The 24,809-nt window shown below is 42.8% G+C and overlaps 1 protein-coding gene and 1 long non-coding RNA gene across 2 annotated transcripts in view; one reads left to right on the top strand and one right to left on the bottom strand.

The window, feature by feature from the left end:
• LOC311582807 (uncharacterized protein) overlaps window positions 1-24,809 on the top strand; it is a 353,760-nt gene that overhangs the window by 204,833 nt on the left and 124,118 nt on the right. The gene's annotated exons all lie outside the window — the stretch shown is intronic.
• On the bottom strand, window positions 756-18,172 carry LOC311582811. The gene is made up of 3 exons (XR_014774247.1): window positions 17,711-18,172; window positions 2,532-2,610; window positions 756-2,441 (listed from the first exon to the last, which is right to left on the bottom strand). It is a non-coding gene; the product is annotated as an uncharacterized lncRNA (long non-coding RNA).

The following is a 24,809-nucleotide window of genomic DNA, read 5'->3' on the forward strand; positions in this document are numbered from 1 at the left end:
AACTTGAGAACAACCAGGAGCCTTTCAAAATACTAAGAAGAAAGACTGTAAAAACTAGAGATTGCAACCTCTTCCTTGGAAATAACTTTAGTAAGCATTTCAAGGACAGTGCAATGGAAGCTGCTGCTTAAAACATATAGAACATACATACCAAAGCCATGGGTGGGGACAAGCAGGCGGAATACATACCACAGCCATGGGTGGGGGTGAGCAGGTAGATGGTTGTTGATGGTTGGTGCTAATTATTAACATGACAAAGTCTAGAGTCACCTGGGAGATGAGCCTCTGGGCATGCTTATGGGGGAACTGTCTTGGCTACTTCATTCAGGTAGGAAGACCCATCTTCACTGTGGGTGGAACCATTCCCTAGGCAAAGCATGTTGAGCTATATAGAGGGGAGAAAGTGAGCTGGGCACTAGGAAGCATTCCTGGATCTCCAATCCTGACTGTGGATGCAACACAGCCAGCTCCTTTATGCTCAATGCTGCTGGCCTCCTGCTAGGGTGGAGAATAACCTGAAACTGCAAGGCCAAACAAGCCCTTTCTTCCTTATGTTGCTTTAAAAAAAATCTGTATTCCTTATGTTGATTTTATTTAGGTTAACTTGTCACAGCAAACTAACACAATAGCATAGTTGCAAAATAGGCCCATGGGGTGTGATGCTCTAAATCAAACCAACATAGAACCACAATTCAATATTATATTTTATTAAAATTAAATCATAAGAGATTGGTGAGGAATAATAGGAACCAGATAGGATGTTTCTAGTGGTGTAACCTTCATAACGAAAGCTGTGAAAGCCTTTTTCAAATTGGGAAAAAGAGGCTAAGCAGGCATGTAAAGTAACGAGTAAATCGCCAAAGAGCAGGTGGCTGGCTGGGGCTGTCCTGCCTCTCAATGATAGAATAGGTCACGGCTAATGAGTGGTGACAAGCTGTTTTCTATGTACCATGAGTCCAAAAGAAAGAGGCCACTGTAAAGGGTTTACAGTGATGGGAGAAGGATTTTCTTTTATTTTTCCCGTTTCTCTTCTCTTCTCTTCTCTTCTCTTCTCTTCTCTTCTCTTCTCTTCTCTTCTCTCTCTCTCTCTCTCTCTCTCTCTCTCTCTCTCTCTCTCTCTCTCTCTCTCATTCTCTCTCTCTCCTTTTCTTTTTGACAGTCAAATGTGCTATAGTAGATTTTGTGCTTTTTTTTTTTTCTGAAAGATTTTAGCTGCTGGATAGAGCAAAGGCTGACAATGTCGAAAAAAAAAAGAAGCCATGGGCAGTCTTGGTGATTTTCTAGTGAGATTTATTTGTTGTAATTGCTCCTTTATTAGTCTTGTCGCAAGGTTGTAATAAAGTAGCATAAAATGAGAAGCTTAAGTGACAGGAAGGCACTTGCTCACACTCAGGAAGGCTGGAAGTCTGAGGTCAGGGAACTAGCAGGGGTGTTCTCCTGTGTTCATGTCTTTACAAGGTGTCTATGTCTTTATCTCTTGTTCTTATAAAGATTCCAGTCAGATTGGATGACAGACTGTCCAAATGGTCCCATGTTAATGGATTACCTTTTAAGGTCTCTACTTTTAAATATAGGCACACCCCAAGATATCAGGGCTTTGGTTTCTATCAATGAACTCTATAAGAACACAATTCAGCCTGTAATAGCCCCCTACTAGGAGTTCATGCGAACCCCAGGAGAGTGCCAAAGAAAGGCTGTGATTGCAAGGTTGGCCGGAGAGACTAGAGGCTAAGAAGAGTAGCCAGAAGGGAAAAGCACATTCTCAGGTAATTCTGGACACTTCACAGATTCTCATCTTCTTGGGAAGGTACATAGAAACAAGAAGCCATGTCTTCATGAATGAAATGGGCCACTAATTCTGCATTGAAGAATATTTTTCTTTTCGTTGATTTGTTTACTTAATCAATTTTCAGCCTGATTACAGTCCCCTCCCTCTTCTCCTTCTAGTCCCACACTTACACCCCTCTTTCCATGCTCCCTCTCCTTTTCCTCAGAGAAGGGGAGGCTCCTCCTGGGTACCAACCTACCCTGGCACATCAACTTGCAGCAGGACTCACTGAGCACATTCTCTCCCACTTAGGCTAGACAAGGCAGGCCAGCTAGGGGAAAGGGATCTAAAGGGAGTCAGAGTCAGGCTCTATTCCCATTGTTAGGGTACCCACATGAAGAACTAGCTGCACATCTGCTACATGTGTGCAGGGGGCTAAGGTCCAGCCCGTGCATGCTTTTTGGCGGTCCAGTCTCAGTGAACCCCTATAGGTCCAGGTTAATTTATTCTATAGGTCTTCTTGTGGTGTCCTTCTCCAGCTCCCTCAATCCTTCCTCCTACTATTGTACAAGGCTCCCTGAGCTCCACCTGTTGTTTGGCTGTGGGTCTCTGCATCTGTTTCCATCAGCTGCTGGATGAAGCCTCTCAGAAGACAGCTATGCTGGGCTCCTGCCTGAAAGCACAGAAAGAATATGAGTCTGTGGATTGTAAAATGGTTACCCTGCACTTTATGCCTAATATCCATATATAAGTGCGTACATACCATGTGTATCTTCCTGGGTCTGGGTTCATTTGAGAAGTTTGTGATTTCTTGACAACAAGCACTAGTCTTAGAGAAACATCTTGAAATAAAACAAAACAAAACAAAATGAAACAAAACAACCCATGATCTCATGGTTATGATTTTGATATTTGCATCTTCCTCAAATTCTTATGCTGAAATACCTGCCCCTAAAAATGGTGGGTATTGGGCAGGGAGCCTGCTGGGGGTCTAATAGGCAGGCAGAGCACATGTGGAGGTCAGAGGACATACTGCAGGTTAGTACTGACCTTCCACCACATAAGTCCTAGGGCTCAAACTCAGCAAATGCCTTCACCTGCTGAGCCATCTCGCTGAGCCCCAGGGCTACTCTTTTATGACCAGTGAGATGCTACTGTCTGTTAACCAGAAACAGGCCTTCCTTTTAGCTCTTTTATACTAAGAACAGTGCTGAAATCTTGACATGTCCCTGCTCTCTGAAGTTTGGTCTAGTTGGAAAAATAAATACGCGAGAAATGGACGCATGTGATTTGTCCTATATCTCAGCACACAGGAGGGAGGTAACAGTCTGAGCTGAGGGAGGGGAGATCCTTGAGATCTGGAATGTTCCTCAGAGGAAGACAGCTTTGGGCTGATGTCTACAGAGAAGCTTGTGGTTCAAAGTTGTCTTAGAGACTCCTTAGTTATATGCCCGGTGCTAGGTCGAGAGACTTCACTTCAGTTCTGACTTTTCCGAACAACTTAAGTGGTGAAGGCTTTATGATGGCTAACAACAACAACTTATAAAGAGCCCAATAACTGTGCCACCACAGACAGAGGCTGATGCACTTACAGGCACCATCTTTTATCAGCACCAAATTGCTGCTGTTTTAATGTACAGTAAGCTTGGTACGAAGGCCATGGTGATTCCTACTGCATCTTAATAGGGAGAGAATCATTTCCTAAATAAAGTGCTCATAAACGATTCGCATGTTCAGCTGTAGGGGGAGTGAACAGTCATCAGAGGAAAACTCCACTGAATAAAGTGAATCTACTGCTTACTAGGGATTTGAAAACTCAGAAATAGCTTATAAATATCGGTATATTAGTAAGATTGCAAATTACTCTGTTATTAAATCATAAAAGCCTCAACTTTTACCACAATAAGGTTCTGAATGCTCAATGTTCTCCTGCCATTTAACTAGAACGCAATTTTTCCTAGATACAAATGGATGTATTAATTTCCATAAAACTGTTATCTGTTTACAGTATATTTAGTTCAGATCCAGTTTCTATTTCCACTAAAATAATGGTCTGTGAGACATGTAGTCTATTTTATAAGACTAATTAGAATAGTGTATGGGAAAAATAGGTTTGCAGGTAATATTGAAATTAAATATGTTAATCTGTACCTCCGTGTGCACATTTTATATGAGCTTTAATTTGCCAAATAAATTATAGTTCTATGTTTATAAGGTGCCCTTGAAAGAGTGTCCTATTTTTGAGCACTAATACCATGCGGGAAACAAATATACAAAGCTTTTAGCTATAGGCTACATTTGCATAAATTAAGGCGTGAGCACTTGCTTGGGAAGTAGAACCGTAGCATCGCAGCTTTCTTAAACTCTGAATTGTTAACGTGATTTTTTTTTAACTGTGGTTACTAATATTAAGATAATAAATAATATTTAGTTTCAATATCGCACCCTTCAGCCAGGGCATAAATTCATTTTGAATGCTGTGTTGAATTAATGTACAATAAACATACTGCAGTTTGCTATCAGGAATTCTCGATGAAATGCAGGAAGTAGGTTCGTTGCTTATGCATTAGCACCAGCAGTCTTGCTCTGCTTAATTTTAGCTATTCACAAAATTGCTCTACTGACAGTCCTCTTTACTTTAATGTGATTGTTTTTAGGGTAACCATAAATGCTATAGTACAGTACCTGAAATAGGTTCAGTGCTAGGTAAGGACTTTCCACCATCAGCCTCCTAAGGCCAGGCCAGACAGCTATCCAATTGGGCAAATTGTGAGTCAGGGATCTGGGAAGCCATCGTGTGGCCCAAGAGCTGTTGTGAACCTCAGAAGGGAGTAGATCACATAAGGAATTGCCACAGAAAGTAGGGAAGCAGAACTCACCTCAGTGACAGCAATTGCCACCTATGCCTGAGACAAATGACAAATATATTTAAAATGTTTCATCTTGTTGCCTTTATATCTATTTAAATTGAAACGTATAGAGTTTTGAACTTAAAGTCAGAAGGAACATGCTGAACTCTCCCATAGCATCCAGGCTTGCTCCATATGCCAAGGTATCACGGATCCGTATCAGTCAGCCTGTGCTGCCACACCGAAGAGACGGGGACTCAGGGTTGAAATGAGAGGACCTTACTTCTCACAGTTTGGGAGGCCGAGGGTCTGACATCAGGGTGCTAGCACGCCTGGGTGCTGGTGAGGACCCTTTTGTTGCCAGGTGCTGCCTTTTTCCTTTGTCTTCACATGGCAGAGAGAGGAAGCACGCCTTCCCTGCTCTCTTCTGATAAAGATACAGCTCAGGTTGACTCCGCCCCCCCTTCTGTCTCCCTCTAGCCCAAGTACTTCTGCAGATGCCCCATCTTTAGGCAGAGTCACACCGAGTGCTGAGGAGTCAAGACATGTATTTGGGAGGAGGGGTAATTAGTGTGTACTGAGTTATTTGACATGGTTTTATTCTTAAAAGAATTATTTTATTATATGTATTCAGTAAGCATATGCATGTGTCTGTGTGGAGGTATGTGTATGTGAGTGAGGGTTCCCATGGATCCCCCTGGAAGTGGAATTGTATACATGTGGTTTAGAGCCACCCAGTGTGGGTACTCCCAACTAAACTTGGGTTTTCTGCAAGAGCAGCAAGTGTTCTTAACTGGCGAGTGCTTAAAAGAATTATAAAACATGGGATCATAATGGTTTTTATAGCCAAAGACCCTCCTGGCAGTTTGGTGGAAATATGTGGACTTTCCCACAATTAAGGTTTAAGTGCATAATGCATTACATAGGATTATAAAGGAAACCAATTATATGGAAAACAATTAGTAAGTGTTTAAATGTTGTGATGTAGAGATAGGAGTCTATTATTAATACATTGAATAAAATCTAGCAGTGAGTCTAAAAACTATCAGTTTGAGGCAGTGATGAAAAGAATGATATTAAAATAGCTGTGATTACTAACATAGTTTAAAAATTCCAGTGATTTCTTTTAAACTGGTGACAATTTCTTAGCTAAAACTGATGCCATTATGATTAAAGTCTAGCATTCCTAGTGGAAACAAATGCAAATTAATTTGGTTTTCTTCCTATATGCATTTAAAGCCACATTAAATTATATTCATGGCCCCTCATGTTAAGAAGTTCACTTTTTAATATTCTTTTTATTCTTTCTTTGAGAATTTCATATACATATACAGTATATTTTGATCATATCCACATCTTAAAAATCTGTTTTAAGAACTTAGAATGTCTATGATCATAAAAATATGTTAGCTATTATTAAACTTAATAACAGAAATTTTAACTATTTTTATTATAGAAGAATCTAGTTTCAAATAATGTTTTAAAAATTGTGGGTTTCAGCTGAGGATGAATGGACTACTAATTAGTATAAGAGAGACTTAAAATGGGGAAATTATTTTAACAAGTTCTACTTAGGAAGACATTATTACAACACGAGAATCCATTTTTAAGTTCACTTGCTAAATTCAGACTTCCTTCCTTTCGCAACTGACTGATTTAGGAAAACTATATATTTTGTGAACATTACTAAAATTCCCATCAAGAAAAAATAAATCTGGGTTCACCCCATGTGAAATAATGCATGTGTGATTTTTCTCTCTGTAATTCCTGAGTTTGCTTCTTTCAAGTATGGAAGATATATAACCAAAGTACAAAACTATTTTTTTTTTTTTTTACTGGCGATAAAATGCTCCTCTCTAAATAGGCCACGCAGAAGTAGAGATGGCCTCGTGGGCACCACAGTTGGAATCTGGGAAGGACCACTTGAATTAAAAAGTCAACTGTCTTTGGCTACAAGATAACCCGACCGCCATTAAGGGCCATGTGATTGCTGGCCGACTCTGTCGAGAAAACCTTTAACCCCAGAGACATATTCAGGCTGGAGTTTTCTTTAGCAAAATGTGGAGATGAGGAGAAATGTTACAGGAATCACACCCAGACCCACTCAGGCTAAATCTGAGGACAAGAAGCCGTTCCAGTGAAATTAGCACTTGGTATGTGCTACTTCTAGTACTGTGCTCCTGTGGCTGGTAGCCACAAAACAGGGTGATTTCCAAATCATTTGTGTTTATCTTTTTTACATATTCAATCACCTCACAGAATGAAAATTAATTTCAATACAAATAAACACACATTTTTAAGGCGCTTAAAACTGCCTTAAAGATATATCTTACTGGTGTAACTCATCATGTGGTAAAACAATTTCATAGTTTTTGTTGCTTTACCAAGTCCACAGAAGTCAGATGTTGTAGCATTAGGGCTGGGACATGATTTACCTGTCTCCAAATCTGGTGTTCTTTATACTAGAATCTGTTGTTTAAAACATAGATTTATTTTTATTTATGAGTATGAATCTATACCGTTCATGCATAGGCATCCCAAGGCAGGAAGAGGTTGTTACAAGCCCAGAACTGGAGTTACAGATGTCTGTGACCCATCAGATGTGGTTGTTTAGAAATGAGCTCCAGGTTCCGAGCCATCTTTCCAGCCCCGAGTCTATGGCTTTTGAAAAGAAGTAGAGAATGCCTCACAAGGTATTCTTACATTTCAAGAAACACTAACCAGTTGATGGGTAACTATTCATCAAAGATCCCTAGCACAACGGGTAATATGGCAAGCGACTGTATTATGTTATGGTTCCTGCCCCTGAAATGCTTATGGTCCTGTGATACAAGAAGGTGTGATCACGTAAAGATGCTAGGGAGGAGGGCCTATTTCTTTGTCTTCTGTTTGCTTCCTACCTGCACACACCGACGGGGACCGTCACACTGCCTATATGCAGAGCTTTGTCACGCAGAATGTGGACCTTTGGTCTTTGTGTTTGGGTTGGGTCCTTCATCCTGTTTGAGCTAGGCACCTTTGTCCCTCAGCTTCATCTCTGTGAAATACAATAACAACAACAACAGCACTACCTCACAGAGCTGTGCTGGAAGCCGTGGGGAGACAGTGTACCTGAAATGCTTAGACAAGCACCCTGCTGCAGGGCTTTATACTCGGAAGCTATTACACTTGCTGGTCATTTCTGAGTGGGTGAGATGTGTCCCCAGATCTTACGCTTGGTCTTGGAGTAATGTTCTCGATGAATGTGTGATCATCTGGTTGTCATCACTGCCCTGCCCAGGCCCCCTGTGTTTCAGCTTGAAAGTGGAATGTTTTGTATCAATGTGATCTGGTCCTTTTCTTAAAGCCGGCCTAATAGTCTGGTTAAGAACCAGCTTTTCACCTCTAGTCTTACAGGAAGCAGAGGTGGGCCTCAGGTCTTTGTTGAAATTCTGCAATATGCAATTTAAAGTTAGATTGACCTTCAAACTGACACAGTAAAATAAACAGTTTTATAAATGAAAACGGCTAATCTGGAATTGATCGTAGCTAAGAACTTCATTTCTTATTCATTCTTTTCATACAAGCTTGACATCATGCAAGTGAACGCTAATATTGTACATCATTGTTGGGCTCGCTGAAGGAGCAGTTAGACAGGATGAAGGGCAGAGTGAATGGGCCGAACCCGACACTGTTTATAGCTCCTTATTTCAGATGGTCATTAGATGTAAATGTAGGTATGTCTAATTAAAGCAATTGCTGTATCAAATTTTACTGCCAGAGTCTTTTGTCTTTTGGAATGTTCTGCCTCTGAAGACGTCAAGTTACAGAGAAAGAGAGTATACGGGAGAATGGCCTCAGGAAACTGTACAGGCCCGTGGCTTCAAATACAACTCTTGCAGGCAGTCTGAAACTATTTCAGTTTTGGAGGTGTGAGGGGTAGGGAGAGTACTAAGTAAAATGCACAAATATTTACCCCAAAATACAGTAATAGGAAATAAAAATTTAAAATAATACAAGAAGCAAATCAGAGCATGGGAGCAGTTCCTGTCTGGAGGACATGGAGACTGCTCAGAGCGCACGCTCCTTAGCAGGCACTTGACCTCTGTTCTGCTTCTGCAGTTCTGAGTTCAGGGAAGATGGTGGATCAGCAGGGATGGGACGAAGGTGATGAATTAGCCCCGTGCTCACGCCTGACTGGCCTGGCCTGGACTGTGCTGCATACCGCCTAACAGTGAGATTAATGGCCTGGAAGGAGTGGCCCTCTGCACATTTCAGAGCAGCCTCTGCGCAAGCATGTATGAAAGCTCTCAGGTGACTCCCTCCTGCCTACCCCCTCTCAGGCACATACATGTACACATACACATACATTCAGAAGCCAAGCTTGTAGGGGGAGGGCAGAGGACCTTTGTCAAAGCCTAATGAGGCCCTTCTGGTTCATGTTGTCATCCTGGATCTTGACACTTGGATCTGGAAGTTACAACTTGTAACTGGCCTGGGATGCACTACATATGTCTTTATACTCATTTACTTCTGTATAACTGGAAAGGAATTTTTAACAAGGTGAAATTGGCAACCACCCCAGTCTGATCTTAAGGATGCCTGTAACTGGTACTTAATGGTAGTGCTTTTGTTCAGTTCTGGGGACTGAACTTAGGGGCCTCACCACCTGTTAGGCATTGGCTGCATCTCCAGCTCTATTTTATTTACCCATTTTTCACTTTTTATTTTGAGTCAGAATCTTGCTAGTTGCCCTGGCTGTCCTCAAAGTCACTTTTTGTGTCCAGGCTGGCCTTGAATTTGTGGTCTTCCTGCCTCAGCTCACTGAGGACCTATAATGACAGGTCTGTGACACCACACCCATGTTTGAAAATGAAAGTGTTAAGTTGACTTACAAAGGCAAGGTGAGACATGTTGTGTTCAAGTCACCTAAGCCCGGCATTACTACGAGTGTATCGAACACTAGAGATGAGCAGCAGCAGGGAGATGCTTTCTGCCCTTGATTACCATTTCAACATTCTCGTTTGTCGCGTGTACTCTTTGCATTCCTGGAACACCAGGTTTGTATGGTTTTCCTTTTCTTTTACTTTTGGTCTCAACTTTCCCTGAGCCATACAACCGGAATACCATCGCTGATTTAAGTCTCTCTGGAGACACCCTGCCGCTGAGCGTCTCTTCCCTTCCACTCTCTTCCACAGCAACTTGGTGTCCAGATGTTTCACAATCCAGATGGCCCAGGAATCCTCTATTACCCAGGAAGGAGGGAGATGTGCACGGAAGTGGAACACTTAAAAAAGGGAAAAACATCATTTAGCACCGGCATGGAGTGACAGCACGCGGGGCTCAAGGAAAAGATCCCTGTGCTGAAGCAGCAACCAAAGCCACGCATGAGGCTCCATCGGCAAACCTGAGCCCAGCCTTGCTTCTCTCCCCATCACCAGTGAGAGGCCTGCAGAGGTCCGCGCTCTTTAAAGGGCAGACAGCATGGAAGAGCGCTCATGTACAATTTAAAGTAGCAGCTAAAATTGGAATGGTCACAAGAAAGCCTGCTTCTTTGCAATTAAATTGACAAGCTGTCTGTGATTACCCTAGGGAACTTGGCAGCTGAGTGATAAAAAGACTGCAAGTGTTGAAAGGTCTAACACAACTTACTAGGTGGACAAAGACCACATCTGTTTAATATACTGATTGGGGGAGTTGTGGAATGTGCTTGGCTAAATTAGCCAAGGAGAGATGCGAATGACACCTTTTCCTCCCTAAAAATCTTTGCTCAGGACCCATTTTAGATATTTCCCACAAATATTTGGAAGCATGCATTAAAAAAAAACTGCTGCACAGTCTACAGCACTGATTTTATTTAGTATGACCTAACCATCCTAGATTACCAGAATTGAGCCCAAATCTCCCATCAAGTTATGTGAAAGTTGTACCTACTTGATAAAACAAACAAACAAACAAACAAAAAACTGGATTCTGGCAACAGTCAGCAACTGGAGATTGTGGGGAAAAATGTCTGACACAGCTATTTATTAAGCAAGAATTACATGGGATTTCCATTGTTAGGTCTTTTGAGGGGGGCAAAGTTGAAACTTAGGTTACAAAGGCAGGCACAATGGTAAATTTTGCATGGTGGCAATTTATGACAAATATATCCATTTCATCCATGCCTTTTTAATTTTAGTGTTACACCTTTTATAAGGGAAAGTGCACATACTGATAACACCTTCTATTAAATAAGGGGGTGGTGGCCTTGTCTGTTTGACTGTGTGTTCTCTCCAAAGACTAAGAAATGCTTAATTTAGCAATCCTGGGAATGCCTTGTGGCAACTTCCAAAAGAGGACTACCCTGAGCAAGATTTCTGAAGCGCAGTACTTTTTATGACCTCTGCTTTCATCTCAAAAGCAGAGATTTTTCCAATTACCTAGCCACGTTGACTGGTCTTTGAGACTGTGTGGTACTTCAACAAAATTATTCAATGCTCGGGGCCACTTAGATGCAATGCTTGTCAACATTGCCTAAATATTCCTTAATATTTCCTTTGAATGAGTTAATAAGTATCTTTTAGAAGCATAACACATTACATTTTACAGAAGGATTTTTTTCCCCTCCAACATGTTCTTTTTTCCCTTCCCCGTAACAGCTCTGTGGAGTAGATGTTGTCCCCACTTTAAAGATGAAGGAAAGGATGCTTGGAAAGGTTAAGTGAGTGACTTGCCTAAGGTCACATAGTAATTGGCAGAGCTGAGAGTCTTTGCGCTATAATCAAAGAGTCTGAGCGCTGGGCCTAATGTGGAGCATAGTGTGAGATGTTAAAAAAAAAAAGTCCTTCATTTGCAAAACCTAAGTCAACACATTTGTGTAAATTGAACATTCAAACTTCCCTTTTGGGATAACTGGATGAGATGATACACGTCTGCTGATGCCTTCAGCCAGACTCCTAAGAATCTGAATCTAATTATTGAGGAAGAAAAAAAAATACTTGTAGTCTTTCCTCCCATCACGTTGAAGGTTGTACACTTATGTACTCATTACTTGAATTTTCAAGAAGATGTGCATCTGGTGAGAAACTGCTGTAACATCGCTGTTCCCAAATGCCCCCACTGCTACAGCTAGTCCAATGCCTTGTATGAAAGTGGAACTGAATGTTATTTGACGCTAATTATGATTTCTGACAGATAGTAACCAAATTGTGCTCAAAAATGATAGTTTGAGATCATCCAAGCCTCGATTATCCACGGCAATAGGGACTAGAAATAGCACGGATAATTGAAAGCCAGAGACAAGCACAAACCTCATTTTACAAATAACTCCAGTTTCCTCCCTCAGCAAACCCTTAACTAATAACATAATTAAGGTGCCTGGCTCGGGGTTTTATCTTTCTCTCCTGCTCTGGTTGAGATATTGCTACATGGAAAAATCACTTCAAAATAGGCAAAGAATGAATAAACCCAAAGAGCCAACTGGAGTAAAGCACCTCTGTCTTCTTTTGACAATCGATAAATGTGTGGGACTTGATAATTTTCTTTCAGGTAGAAAGTTTTTTCTTTAATTAAAAAATTAGTTTATTCAATTTACAACCCAATTGTAGCCCAATGTCTCTTCTCCTCTGGGTACCTCTCCCTCCCTAGTCTAGTTCTCAGAAAGGGAGATCGGGGAGTCCTCCCCTATCTGGTGTGTGTATACCAGAGTGCATGTAGCATATTGTGCAGTGCCCAAGGAGGCCAGAAGGGGGCATATGATCCCTTGGATCTGGAGTTACAAGTTGTAGGCCATATAGGTGCTGGAAACTGAACCCAGGTCCTCTGAATTCAATGCTCCTAACCTCTGAGCCATTTCTCTGGCCTTACAATAAATGCTTTTTAATGAGACAAATATATTGCAAGAAATATATATAGTTTCACCTCATTCTTCTCTTGCTGGGTACAGCAGAATACTGGGATTATCCAGTCTTGTGCCTACCTCATATTTTAAAGCATTGTATATTTGTCTTTATTCCTTTCTTGTTGTGATAAAAACAAAACAACCAACAATAACAAAGCCTCTGAAAAGGATATCTTAATAGAGGAACTGGTTTCCTTCAGCTCACAGATGAAGGTATAATCTGTCATGGGAGGGGTATTGAGGCCATAGGAGCTTGAAATAGTTGGTTACATGTAATCTGCTGTGAGGAGAGGAAAGAGTCTACGTGCACATGGCAGGTCGCAGCTCACCCTCTTTGTCCAGCCTAGGATTCTCTTCCAGCACACACTCAAGGTGGGTCCTCCCATGTCAATGACCTAATGAAGACAATCTGCCACCAGCTTGTCCAGGGACCATCCTAACACAGACAGCCCCTCATTGCTACTTCCAGAAGTCTGTCTCCCAGATTTCAGACCCTGACAAGTGGGCAGTTAACACAGGCATCACATTAGTCCTTCTCATCATATGAGGCAACCTGTCAATTCCCTCAGCAAGGACTGACGGGAGCTTCCTTAGACATATAACATCATATGAGAGAAAGATGCAGAAGAATGCTTGGGTTCTCTATTATACCACAAACCAGCACACGATTATTTTAAAAACATCAGATTACTAAGGTAGAATTAGAGCAGGCTCGTCATCTGTAGAAGAGAAATTGGTAATCTTGTGAACAAAAATGTTTGCATCTATGTTATGTTTCAAACAGGCGTACACTTAGTTACTGTACTGTTGAGTCTCTCGGCAGGCTTTTGGACACTTGATACCATCACAAGGGTGTTACCTCTTTAGCCAAGGGAAAGTCTACTGAGCCATGGCAAAGGAAATGTCATTTGTTTTAATTCTGCAGCAGTGCCAACCTGCATTTAAGGTGAGGTGATTCACCTCTTAGTTTGTGTGAGAGAGACATTTGAACAATTTGGAAGCCCTACCTGAGCCAGTCAGGTTTTCTTTCCCCTCTTTTCCTTACGGGGAAACCAGGGGTTCGTTGAGGACAGATACGCACCCAGTTCAAGCTCCTCACCTCCTAGGTTCTTTACTGGCTAAGGCCAGATGACACAATTTTGTTCACAATTTGTATGCCAAACTGTACTGATCAAAGCTTCGCACAAAGCAATGTTTTACTATCAAAAGAGAGAAACTGATCACACACACACACACACACACACACACACACACACACACACACACACTCATGCCTTTGCTTCTTCTGCTTAGGATGCAGAAATAAAATACAGGAAGATAAAGCAGCCATCTTGGGACCACAGAGTAAAAATCTCCACATTGAGCATGACAACAGGAAAGGAAGAGGAACGTGAATCAATGGGGGAATTGTGGGGTCCATGGCATTTGTTGTGTTCTTTCTGTCTTCAAGAGACAAACAATATTAGTGGAGTTTCTTGACATATATGCAAGTAATGCCACCTGTTATGCAGGCTTTTAGGAGTGTTGTCTTGAAGATATGGATTCCTGGCATTCTTTTCTGGCAGCCATATTTTTTTAAACATTCTTTTTGCGTCCTTGGAAGTTGTGACACATTTTAGCCATAATGTCTTATGCCTACTGGTTCTATGTTTGTCTGTCAATCCTTCCGGGCCACAGTGATATCTTAAAAGCTATGCAAGGATTTCCAGGGCATCTACCAATTCCCAATTTCCAGCACATATTTATAAGCATATATAAATATATCACCATTTATTTGATATTTCCTGGAGCCACCATAAAAATTGTAATTTCACATCTAGAATGAAAGATGTATGTACATGCTCCATATGTACATTACACATGTACATACGAAGAAAACGTAACAGTAAGGATGCTGTGATAACCTAAATGTGCCCCATAGGCTCATGCTTTTGAACATGTAGTCCTCACTTGGTGGTGCTGTTAGGGGAGCCCCGGCGCCTTCCGGAGGTGGAGCCTCCTGGAGGAAGTCCATTACAGGGGACGGGAATGGAAAGTTTGTAGCCTCATCCTACTTCCAGTAGAGGGCTGCTTCACATTTGAGGTTGACAGTGCACTCTCTCAGCTTCCTACTTTGGCTGCCTGCTTCTAACCTTCCCTTGCCCTTATGGAGTGCCCCTTTAGAACTGGAAGCCAAAACAACCTCCCCGAAGTCGCTTTGGTCTTGGTATTTTATCAATAGAAAGTAACCAATATGGACGGCAAGGTACGCAACTAGGGTGTGCCAAGGACGCTTGACGAGGTCAGCGAGGGTGCCTTTTGTGGCACGATCTAGATTTGAACCTGCGGCTGCCACTAGTCTGCTGGTATTATGAACGAGTCAGTCTTCTGCTATCTGCAAGCAGGGAATTACAACACAGCTCCACTGGGGTTGGATAACACATCATAAAAAGGGAGGCCATGAATTAAGCGACCATAGAATGTTCACCATTTTTCTTCTTACGAAAATATCTAGAGTTTCGTGGCTAAGCACTAACAGCACTTAACTATGTTACATAAGTATTTTCTGTTGTCAAGTAGGAGATCCAGGTGGCTGTAAGCCCTAGCCAGGCAAGGGCCCTGCACCTGCTTCCTCGATGTCAATCACATTATGGGTGCTCAATCCACAGGGACTGAAGTGAATGTGGTGCGATGAAAAAAGTAGGGACAGGGAATTAGGTTTTCAGACTTTTTGTTCTGATTCCTTCCGCCTTTCCAGCACAGTAAAGAGAAAGGGGTAGATTCTGTTTTCAGAAGCTTGAGCAAGAATCCTGGAAAACTCTGAGCAAACTGAGGATGATAAATAATTTGTGCTTTAGCTTGAGTAGCATGGAGACAGTGAAATTATCACAAATAAGAATTAGCAACCAGTAGGAGACAGTCACTAATTGTTAGGAATGTTTATATATCCATAAATTATGCTTTAAATGGCTTATGGGTATCCTACATAAACATTGCCCCTTTTTAGTTTATATGCTAATTTCTTAATAACTTCTTGAGCACTTTAATAAAATTTCCCATCTCTGTAAGAGATGTTTAATTGAATGGGAAAACATATGACAGTCATAGGTAATTATGACCAGAGGAGACCCCGATCTGGGCCATGTCCCACAATGCTGATATCATTATTCATCTAAGATAAATTATTTGTGCCGAAGCGGCCCTCCATTGTGTGCAGATTTCACATGTAATCCCAGGCAGTAAGCATGGGAAGGTGTGAATATTTCCCTTAGTCAGGTTTCCCACAATGTCTGCTTACTGCTCTGTGGTAGGTGGTCAGCAGCTGACTTGATCCTTCATCAGAAGTCAGCAAGACACTCAGGTGTGAGGTCACAACTAACTAAGCAGACAGTGTAGTTTCTCCCCTGACAGAATTAAGAATCCAGAGTCTGCAAGGTGAAGGACACAGTGACTCAGAACGTGGCTTTTAGAAACAGCAGAACAAAGTTACCCTCTCAAAAGATTAGACCTTTGTTTGAACTGTCCAGTCTCATTAAAAAGCAAAATAAGACAAAGGGAAGGGAACCGCCCCCCCCAAAGGGTTGCTATAAAACCTCAGCTACTATTCCATCATTTCAGTGGTGATCATGAATAATGACATAACGCATGAGTTTCAACTGGCTTTGAAGACTGACCAACTGAGAGTTTATTTTCCTTGTACCGGAGAGCCCAGGCATTTCTAAAATTGAGTATTTTAAAGAAACAATAAGCAGTAATATGACTGTCTTACATGAAAGATAATAGGCTGGAACACTGGAAAACACATTCAGAGGGACTTCGGATAGGAGGAAGTCATGAAAACACCCTGATGGTTCAAATCCTCCTCAAAGGACCAAAGGCCCCTCATCAGGACAGCATGCATCACAGGTGTGCCCCAGACTGAGCTTCAGGTGTCTCTCTACCTGAGCCGCTGCTGCTGCTGGGATTCTGCCTGTCCCAGGTCTGACTGGATGCAGGCTGCACCATCCCATAGTGGCAGGTGGATCACCCCTTTCCCATGGACGCTTCCCTGATGTGATTTTGGCTGTTTGAAATACTCACAGGCGGCTACTTCTTCCTTGCCCCAGTCCTCAGTGTACTCCACCGTTTTCTACAGAGTTCCTGCTCTTTTTTTCTGGCTTGCCTTGGGCTCCTGAATGCCCAAACTGGTTTTAGTAACTGTACCAGCCATCTGTAACCCTTCTCACAGCACACTAATTTTTCTTGAAATGCTAAGGATGACTTTTTCCAAGGCCTTCTAAGAGGCTGGAGGTGACGGTCCAGAGCAGGGAGATGTGTAGGTGGTGTTAGCCCTCAAACCAGACTGTGTGGTCACTTAACTTTTCTAATTTTCTGTTTGCTTCTACATAAAATGAGGAGGTTCCTTCTGGATCAGAATGTCACAATTCTAGAATTTCTCTGTACTTATAGAGAGGGATTAGGAACGTTTATGATGTGATTGTTGCACCAGGAGAAAGCCGACCCTAACAAATGAGCCGGTCACTTAGCAAGAAGAAACCGGAGGTTTATTTAATGGCGGGGCAACACAAACCACAAGATTTGTGGCTTAGAGAGGCATGGTGGCCTTTCTGACCCAGGAGCAAGCCATGGTTTATTGGATTGGTTTAAACTGGTCTAGTTAAATAGATTCAGTTGCACCGTTGACATGAAATCTGCTTTTCCCAATTCAGTACCAGGATTTAAAGATCTGTTTCTCAGACGGCTAGAATGTTTCCATTCCGTCATAATGGAAAATAATCGTGACCTTTCTTTTAAACAAAAACCACTGCGGTGAAGATACAGGAAGCGAACAAAAATAACACGGTTTTTGCATGTTTGACTGGTGTATCTGAGGCATAAAACACTGCCCACTATAAACATACGAAAGCCGAGTCAGTTCTGTTAGGCCCGGACTGTGATGGATTGCAAGCTAGGAGTTGTAAAGCAAGTATCATTCTGGAACCACGGTTTATCAACAGTTTCATTTTCCCGGAGACAACTTTTCTCTCAGCAAGCTGGGAAAGTGCTACCAGTGCTCAACAGGAGGAGGGCTACATGATTCCCACCCCCTACCCCCCCCCCCCCAGAGTATTGGCTCTCACAAAAGTTACTTTTACAGATTCCACACAAAATCTATTCGGGAATGGCAGAAACATAAGCTCATCCCAACCTGCAAAATGTTATTTTAATGAAAGGAGGAAAGAGCCCACCAAATTTTAGAGCTGCTCACCTTACCTTGCTAGGTGGCTTTCTGGGCGAAGGGGATTATGGGATGGGAAGCTGATTTTGCCTCTTAGTCTTTCCTAATGGGCTTTTAAAAAGTGTTTAATAACCTCATTTATTTATTTTTTTCAAGGCCCATTCTTTTTTCAGTGATGGTGATAAAGGGCTTTGGAAGCGCAGCGCTATTCCCTGTTTTCCAGAGCGGTTTGCCTCTTGGGCCTCCCAGTCACATCTCCGCTTCCATTCTGGGGGAAAAAAATGCCCATTTTATCCAGAATCGAGACCTTCTGTAGACCGGAAGGCACAGAGCCTGCAGGTACATTGGGATCCCCAACACCCTGTGCAGCCGCCCTGCTGGTGTGGGCTGGGGCTTGCTCGGAGGTGCGCTTGCTCCCGGGTCTGCGAGGCAGCAGCGAAGCGGTTAAGCGGCAGCCGGCGGTGCGGGCGGGCGAGCCGGCAGGGCGGAGGCGCGGAGGAGCTGCGCCCGCGGCAGCCCCAGCGGCAGCTGCGGCGAGAGGAGCGGGGAGCGAGCGGGCCGCGCCCAGAGACCCGCAGAGAAAGGGCAGCGCCGCCGCCGGCTGCCGGCCTCGGCGCGGTTAATCACGCGCTCCCCTCTCGCTGCTGATTTGCGAGAGCAGATTAATCAGGGAGCGCGGCTTGATGAAATTTGCTGTTATTGTGCCCATTTTTAGCAACATCTTTTATTATCTTCATTATTCATTTACAGGGGACCGGCATCAATTATGCAAATGAGTTCACAGACTTTGCAGATTACTTCATTTGCCGCTATTGTTTGTGGAAATTTAATTATTAAATATTATTAAGCTTGCGTTTTCTTCAATTTTCCAAGGCTTAGTTTCATTTGATTTTTCCTCCAGCTGCTCGTCGCTCCTTTCGGTGCCAAAACAGTTCCTCATCAAAGCGGCTCTGGCATGTGAAGACCAAATAAAATCTCCTCAATTTAATAATTTTGATGTTAGTCCCTTGTTCTCAGCTGCTTGCTCAAAGCAATGCAGAGAGGAACGCAGAGCACATTCAGTTTAATGAGCAGAAATTGAATTCAAGTTTGTTCGGAATTGACTTCAATTAAGCAGAGTCTTAATGATAAATTAATCTCTTTTCTTTATTCACTAGAATTTGTTTTTCAAAGTAGGAAATTGGACTACATTGAAAGACCAAATAAAGAATACCAATTTTAACTAGATCACGGAGCTGATAGCAAAATTTAATTCTTTATAGTAAGGTACTTGGACAAATAGGATTCTTTCCGTAGCGTGTATTATAATTTATATTCATTGTTACCACTTACACATTCGTGGTGTGGATGAAATGGCAGTTGAATTAAATATAGGCTTGTAATAGACTTCAGAGTTTTAATCTTTATTAAGAAACTCTAATTGAATGCATAATTAGCTTTTCAGACTTCGGGAAATTTGGTTTAATATCTGGGTGAACTGAAAACATTGATCAGGAATTTTAAGGCAATTCTCCCGCGTGAGGTTTTGGTTTTTTTGTTTGTTTGTTTGCTTTGCTTTGTTTTGTTTTTGTTTTTGTTTTTTAAGAAATGATCTGGCCCTGTTTAAGATGGCATTTTCAAAGCGAATGGCAGGAAGTGGAGGGGCTCAGAGTTAGGTTCATCCTGTGTTGTCAGGGACAGGCCTCCAGGGCTTCCTTGGAACCACAGCCAATACTGGCAATTTCAAGTTCCTTTTATTAAAATCTCTAATGGTCCTTCAGGTCACCCAATCCATTATCCTGGTGCAGGGAACCCCCCCCCCCCCAAACATCAAACTCATAGCAGCTTGGGGATTTTAATGAGGACATCCATACTGATTGTTTTTGTTTTTTACACTTGTTTGGGTTTGCTACCACGGTCAGAAATGTACCTGAAGGGTGTGTGTGTGTGTGTGTGTGTGTGTGTGTGTGTGTGTGTGTGTGTGTGTGTGTGTGTGTGTGTTTTCTCCACCTGAATCATGGATCATCTTTTTGGATCACGTGGAGAATCATTCTTCATGCTCCAGCCTGCAAACCGCTCTATCTACATATGCCAAATGCTATGACTGCAGCTCCTTCAGGAGTGACCTTAAGAGAGAGATTGTTTGTTCCAAAGAACTTCAAGCTGTTCGCTGTGGTCTATTCATAGGCACAGATTTAAAATGCATCAGCAGCGGTGGGAAATACATCCAGGCTGTGTGCTGTGTCACAGAGCCCACAGGTTCCCTCTCCCTGCCCTTGCTCCTTCCAAATATTCGTTTTATTACTCTCGGACGCTCAGACACAGTGCGTGCAAATTTGGCTTGGCTGTGAATTTTAAATTGAATGAAACGTGGAGGAGGTTATCATCCTTATGTGAGAGTACCATGCCCTTACCTCCAGCGCTGGCCTGATTGTACCTGCTCTATGTAAGAACCCAAGATTTATATACTAATAAAATTTTAAAGCAGAAAGCCCTCTTTTGAAAGATTACCTAGCCCATTGCCTGTGTTTTATAGATGAGGAAACTGAGTCACATCAATGTTACACAGTTTCCCCAAAGCCTTAGATTCAGCTAGAGCCTGGGTCAGGACAAAAAAATTTGCAGATAGGTTAACTTTTAGAGCAAAGAGTCCCTGAGCCTTCTCCCCACCTTTTTCAAGGAGGCTTCTATGTTGTATAGTGACAGCTTTGAGTAAATGGAAACCAGCTTTAAAAAGACAGGAATTAATTTATTGTCTTGTTCAAACTGGGAAATATATTGATTAAAGTGCATAAAAGCACACACAAATGCAGGGGGCTTATTTATCTGGGATGTGGACAGTTGTGGAGCCTAAATAATGGGATTGTTTTGTGTTCTATTTTAGTGAGAGAGAAACAAGTGAAAAGTTAATAGGCCAGTATGGTTTTTTTCCCCCTAAAAACCACCACCACCACCACCACCAACATCAACAACAACAACAGCAACATCAACAACAAAACCTTCAAGAAACATTGCAGCGTTGTGGGATCTGTAATGTACCGAGTTCTGTACTTTGTCCTGGGGCTTGGCAACATTTTATGTATCTTATACCCAGTGTTTTTTAATTCCATCCCTTAAGGAATGGTGGAACCCTAGTCTTCCCTCACTTGATTGCAATCATTTATTTGTTTAGCCTGACTACTGGGCAGTTTGCCAGATTTTGAAAATGGAAGAGCGAAAAGTCTAGGAAGGGGGTCACAATCAAGTTAGGGTGGGGCGAGAAAAGAGCAAATAATTACGGTATGAAATAGGAAGAGTTTAGTGTGGGTGAAGGTGGGGGAGCGCAGGGGCCAGGGCTGCTAAGGGAGAACCATGGCTATTGACAGCCATCCTGAGGAATCCTCACATCCTCACATTGTATTGGATGACATTAACAAGTTGCGGTATGGGATGGGCAGAGAGGTTTTGTGAGGTAGCTTGTGTATGGTGAGGTGTTGTGAGATATAATGATCTTGGCTGATGGTTTGATTAGCAGTTCCAGGGAACTGAACCACAAACCCAGGGTTGAGACCATTCCTGTGCTGGGTTAAAGATAGCATTTATCTTTGTTGTCTGGGCTTGGGGGAAACAGCTGAGGACCATGACATGGAAGAGGGAAGGAAAGGCGGGGCATTGGGGAAGGCAGGCACATGAAATGCACAGCACAAGATTATGCTTGGCCTATGGTCCAGGCTGGTCTCTTCCATCAACTCCACCCATGGGCTCTTAAAAATCACGTGTTTGTCTCCTGTTCTTGCCGAGCGGCTAGAGTCTCGCTTCCTTGACAATACTGCAGAAGGAGCATCTGCGGTGTTGACATCTGTAAGGATGGTTCTGAGAACTCAGAACCTCACTCAACCAAGGCAGATAAAATCTCATGCCGTTTTGTCAGAGGACTGTACCATACTTAGGTGAGTCAGTCTTTGTATTTCTGTGAACAGAGGAACTCAGTTAACTCTACCACGACCTCACAGTGAGCCAAATTTCCTCCTTGATTTCAAGTCAGTCAGCTACTGAGCCCAATCCCTTATTTGCTGACCTATAAAACTGTTTTTGATTTTTCTGTGCTATAAAAGTAACATGAATATAAAAATAGCACTAAAAAGCACTTCAGCTAAGACCAATAATAGTTTCTTCTAAATTTAGGAGTTAAAATTCAGGCCAAATTACGTAACTCCAGAATTCCAGTCATGAAAATTGGGAAACTCCGAGGGATTTAAACAAGCTCTGCAATGTAAATGATGATGCCAAAGGCAGGATGCTCTGTTTACTGCCCACAGCCCACAACTGAGAGAGACACTGAGTTAAGAAGCTGCTGATCACACCTCAGTGAAGGTGAAAGGTGGAAACTTCCATCTAAGCCTGTCACCTTAAGCTGACTGAAGGATCCAGAAGTCTGTGCGAGAGGTGCCTGCTGCTGAGATTATTCACTCCCGAGATGGTTCACCTCCAAGATGGCCTGTCAATCAGGCGCAGTGTCAGAGCTCAGCAGATAGATGTTGGGGACACAGAAAACACAGTCCCTCAGTGTGTCTCTCCTCTGAAATTCAACCATTGTCTCGTAACCTTCTCACTAACCTATTATTTATATATTTAAAGATTCTGGCAACTATTAAGAACGCAATATACTTAAGATGAGCACATGTTTAAATGAAAAAAAAAATGAAACCGAAAGAAATGGAACCTGATTTGCAGAGGTTCTTAAAACTTTGACATTGTTGTTGTTGTTTATGTAAAGTGTTTAAATTTCCTTCATTTCCCAGATTTCAATGGCTAATGGTCTTCAAACAGGCACATCATACTAAAGAAAATAAAAGTTATCCTAACTTGATTTTCTTCTCAGCATGGAAAGAGTGTTGTACAAGAGCTAATTTTGATTAAGTAAATAACAACTAGGAGCCTGAATGTACTTACAAAAGACTCCCACACAAAGCTGAGACAGAGTTGTAAAGAAGAAATAGCAAGTCCTGTGTGCAAGTTCACACCTCTGATCCTTGCACTCAAGGGTCTGAGGCAGGAGGATCACTGCAAGTCTGAGGCCAGCCTGGACTGCATAGTGAGTCCTACGCCAGCCCATGCTATATATATAGAGAGAGAGCAAAAAGGAGAAGAAAAAAGGGAGAAGCGGTGGGGAGAGTAAGCCATGCAAAGAAAGGCCACCTCAGGTCAAGGCTTAGCCACCCTCAGGGATCATTTCCGCAGTGGCTCTCACAGCATTGATACCACATCACAGCTCCTCCAAATCCTCATTAACCACTGTTTATAGCTGTCTAAGCACTGCTTGCCTTTGGATTTCCAAGGCCTTGGTTCCTAATAAGATAGATAATCATAGTAGCCCATCACAGGGGAATAATTATTCAGGAGAACATTATCTCCAGCATGGATCTGGCCTTAAGAACTAAGAGGTTTATAGAAATTGGCCCCCATTCAGTAGGGTGATTTGATTTTTTTCTCTCTCTAACATTTCACTGTGCTTCTGATTAGCTAAAGAGCCACTCCCCCCCCAGCCCCCCCACCCCCGCCGTCCTTTTCTTCACAAGGTTGCTCTTTAGAAATAATCTATGCTGCTGGGTGTGGATTTCCCCAAGGAAAGCTGCTCCCAAGTCACAAGGCCCTGCGTTCCACCATAGAGAACCCACAGGAAGAGGGGTGTTGGGACGGGTGCCCTGCAGAAGACTTAAGGCAGTTATTTTATTGGATTTTAGGTTTTAAAAAATATACTGTTCTGGGGGCTGGGAAGGTAACTCAGTCACTCCTACTTGCTGTAAAGCACGAGGACCCGATCTGTACACCCACGTAAGAGGCTGGGCATGGTGGCATGTGCTTATGATCTCAGTGTTGGGGCGGGGGGTAGGTGAGCAGAGACAGACAGATTCCTGGGGCTTGCTGGCTATTTGGTCTAGCTTAATTAGCCAGCTCCAAGCTGATAAGGTCAAGAAGCAAGGTGCATAGCTGGAGGAATGACTCGGGAAGTTGACCTCGGGTCCCCATATGCCTCTGTGTACATACGAACACTCAGCCAGCACACGCAGAGCAAACCAGCTAAGAGGGGAATGAGGAGGGGACATGGTGCTGAGAAAGCCGGAACTCGTTGTTAGAGTTCATGAGTGTTTAGGAGCTGGGGAGGCTCTATGCCTCTTTGAGATGGAGAATGGAAACATGGGGAGTTTCCTGTTTGTTCTGCTTGAGTTTTCAGTTCCAGGAAGAGCTTCTGCTTTGAGGACCCTTCTCCCACCACAGCTTGCCGTTCTGTTTGAGTCAGCTTTTGAAATGTCGGTAACCGAAGATGTTTACTGTCCTTCTGTGGGAACAAAAAAGAAAAGAAAGGAACAGAGGAAGGAATTATTGTGTTTATTTCTTAGGTGAGGGGTGAGGCGCAGGGGCTGTCAATATCTTTATTTTTATTTTATTTTTTTAAAGTCACCCCTCTTATTTAGCACTGTCCTTCATAATACAAATTGCAAACAAGGCAGAGTGCCAACGCTGAAAGTAATTTCAATTAAAATTCCCCGGGCTTTTCAGGGGCAACAGAGGAGTCAGCCTCAACACACTGTCCTTGAGTCTGTGCACAGCGTACCTGAAAAGCTTCAAAGAGGGACAAGTGATTACAGTGTCACCTATTCCCACTCCCACCCGTGACTGCCCCAAGCCATAAAGAAAGCAATGGCTGCCCTCTCCACAGAAAAGGAGGCTCACTGATCGCTAGTCTGGAAAAGCTGGTAATGGACTATTAAGTAGTTGTTTGTGAAATCATTGCACATGACTGTGTTTACTCGTCTTTGCAGAAGTATTGCTGTTTACCCAGTTCTGGATAAAGAACAGATCGGTTGACAAGGCCCCAGAGTAAATAACATCTCTCCCAACATTCCCCTTCTGTGTCTGGTCCAGGCCTCTGCTTGTTCGGCTGTTATGGAATGAGACAGGAGCTGGGGGGCGGGGGCGGGGGGAGGGCTGGGGGGGGGGATAAGGAGGTGTAGGGAGGGTTGGCAAGAGTGGACGAATATGGTGCACCAAAGACTGGCAAAGCCAAGCAGCAGTATCTCTCACAGCCTCTTGCTGTGGGATTTAGAAAGCACACAAGGATTACATTCTATTTTATGTTACAGCTGCTGATAAACTCCAGGGTGGGCTCTAAGG

The sequence above is a fragment of the Acomys minous genome, assembly GCF_964271855.1.
Source record: "Acomys minous genome assembly, chromosome: 14".
NCBI classification, from domain to species: Eukaryota; Metazoa; Chordata; class Mammalia; order Rodentia; family Muridae; genus Acomys; species Acomys minous.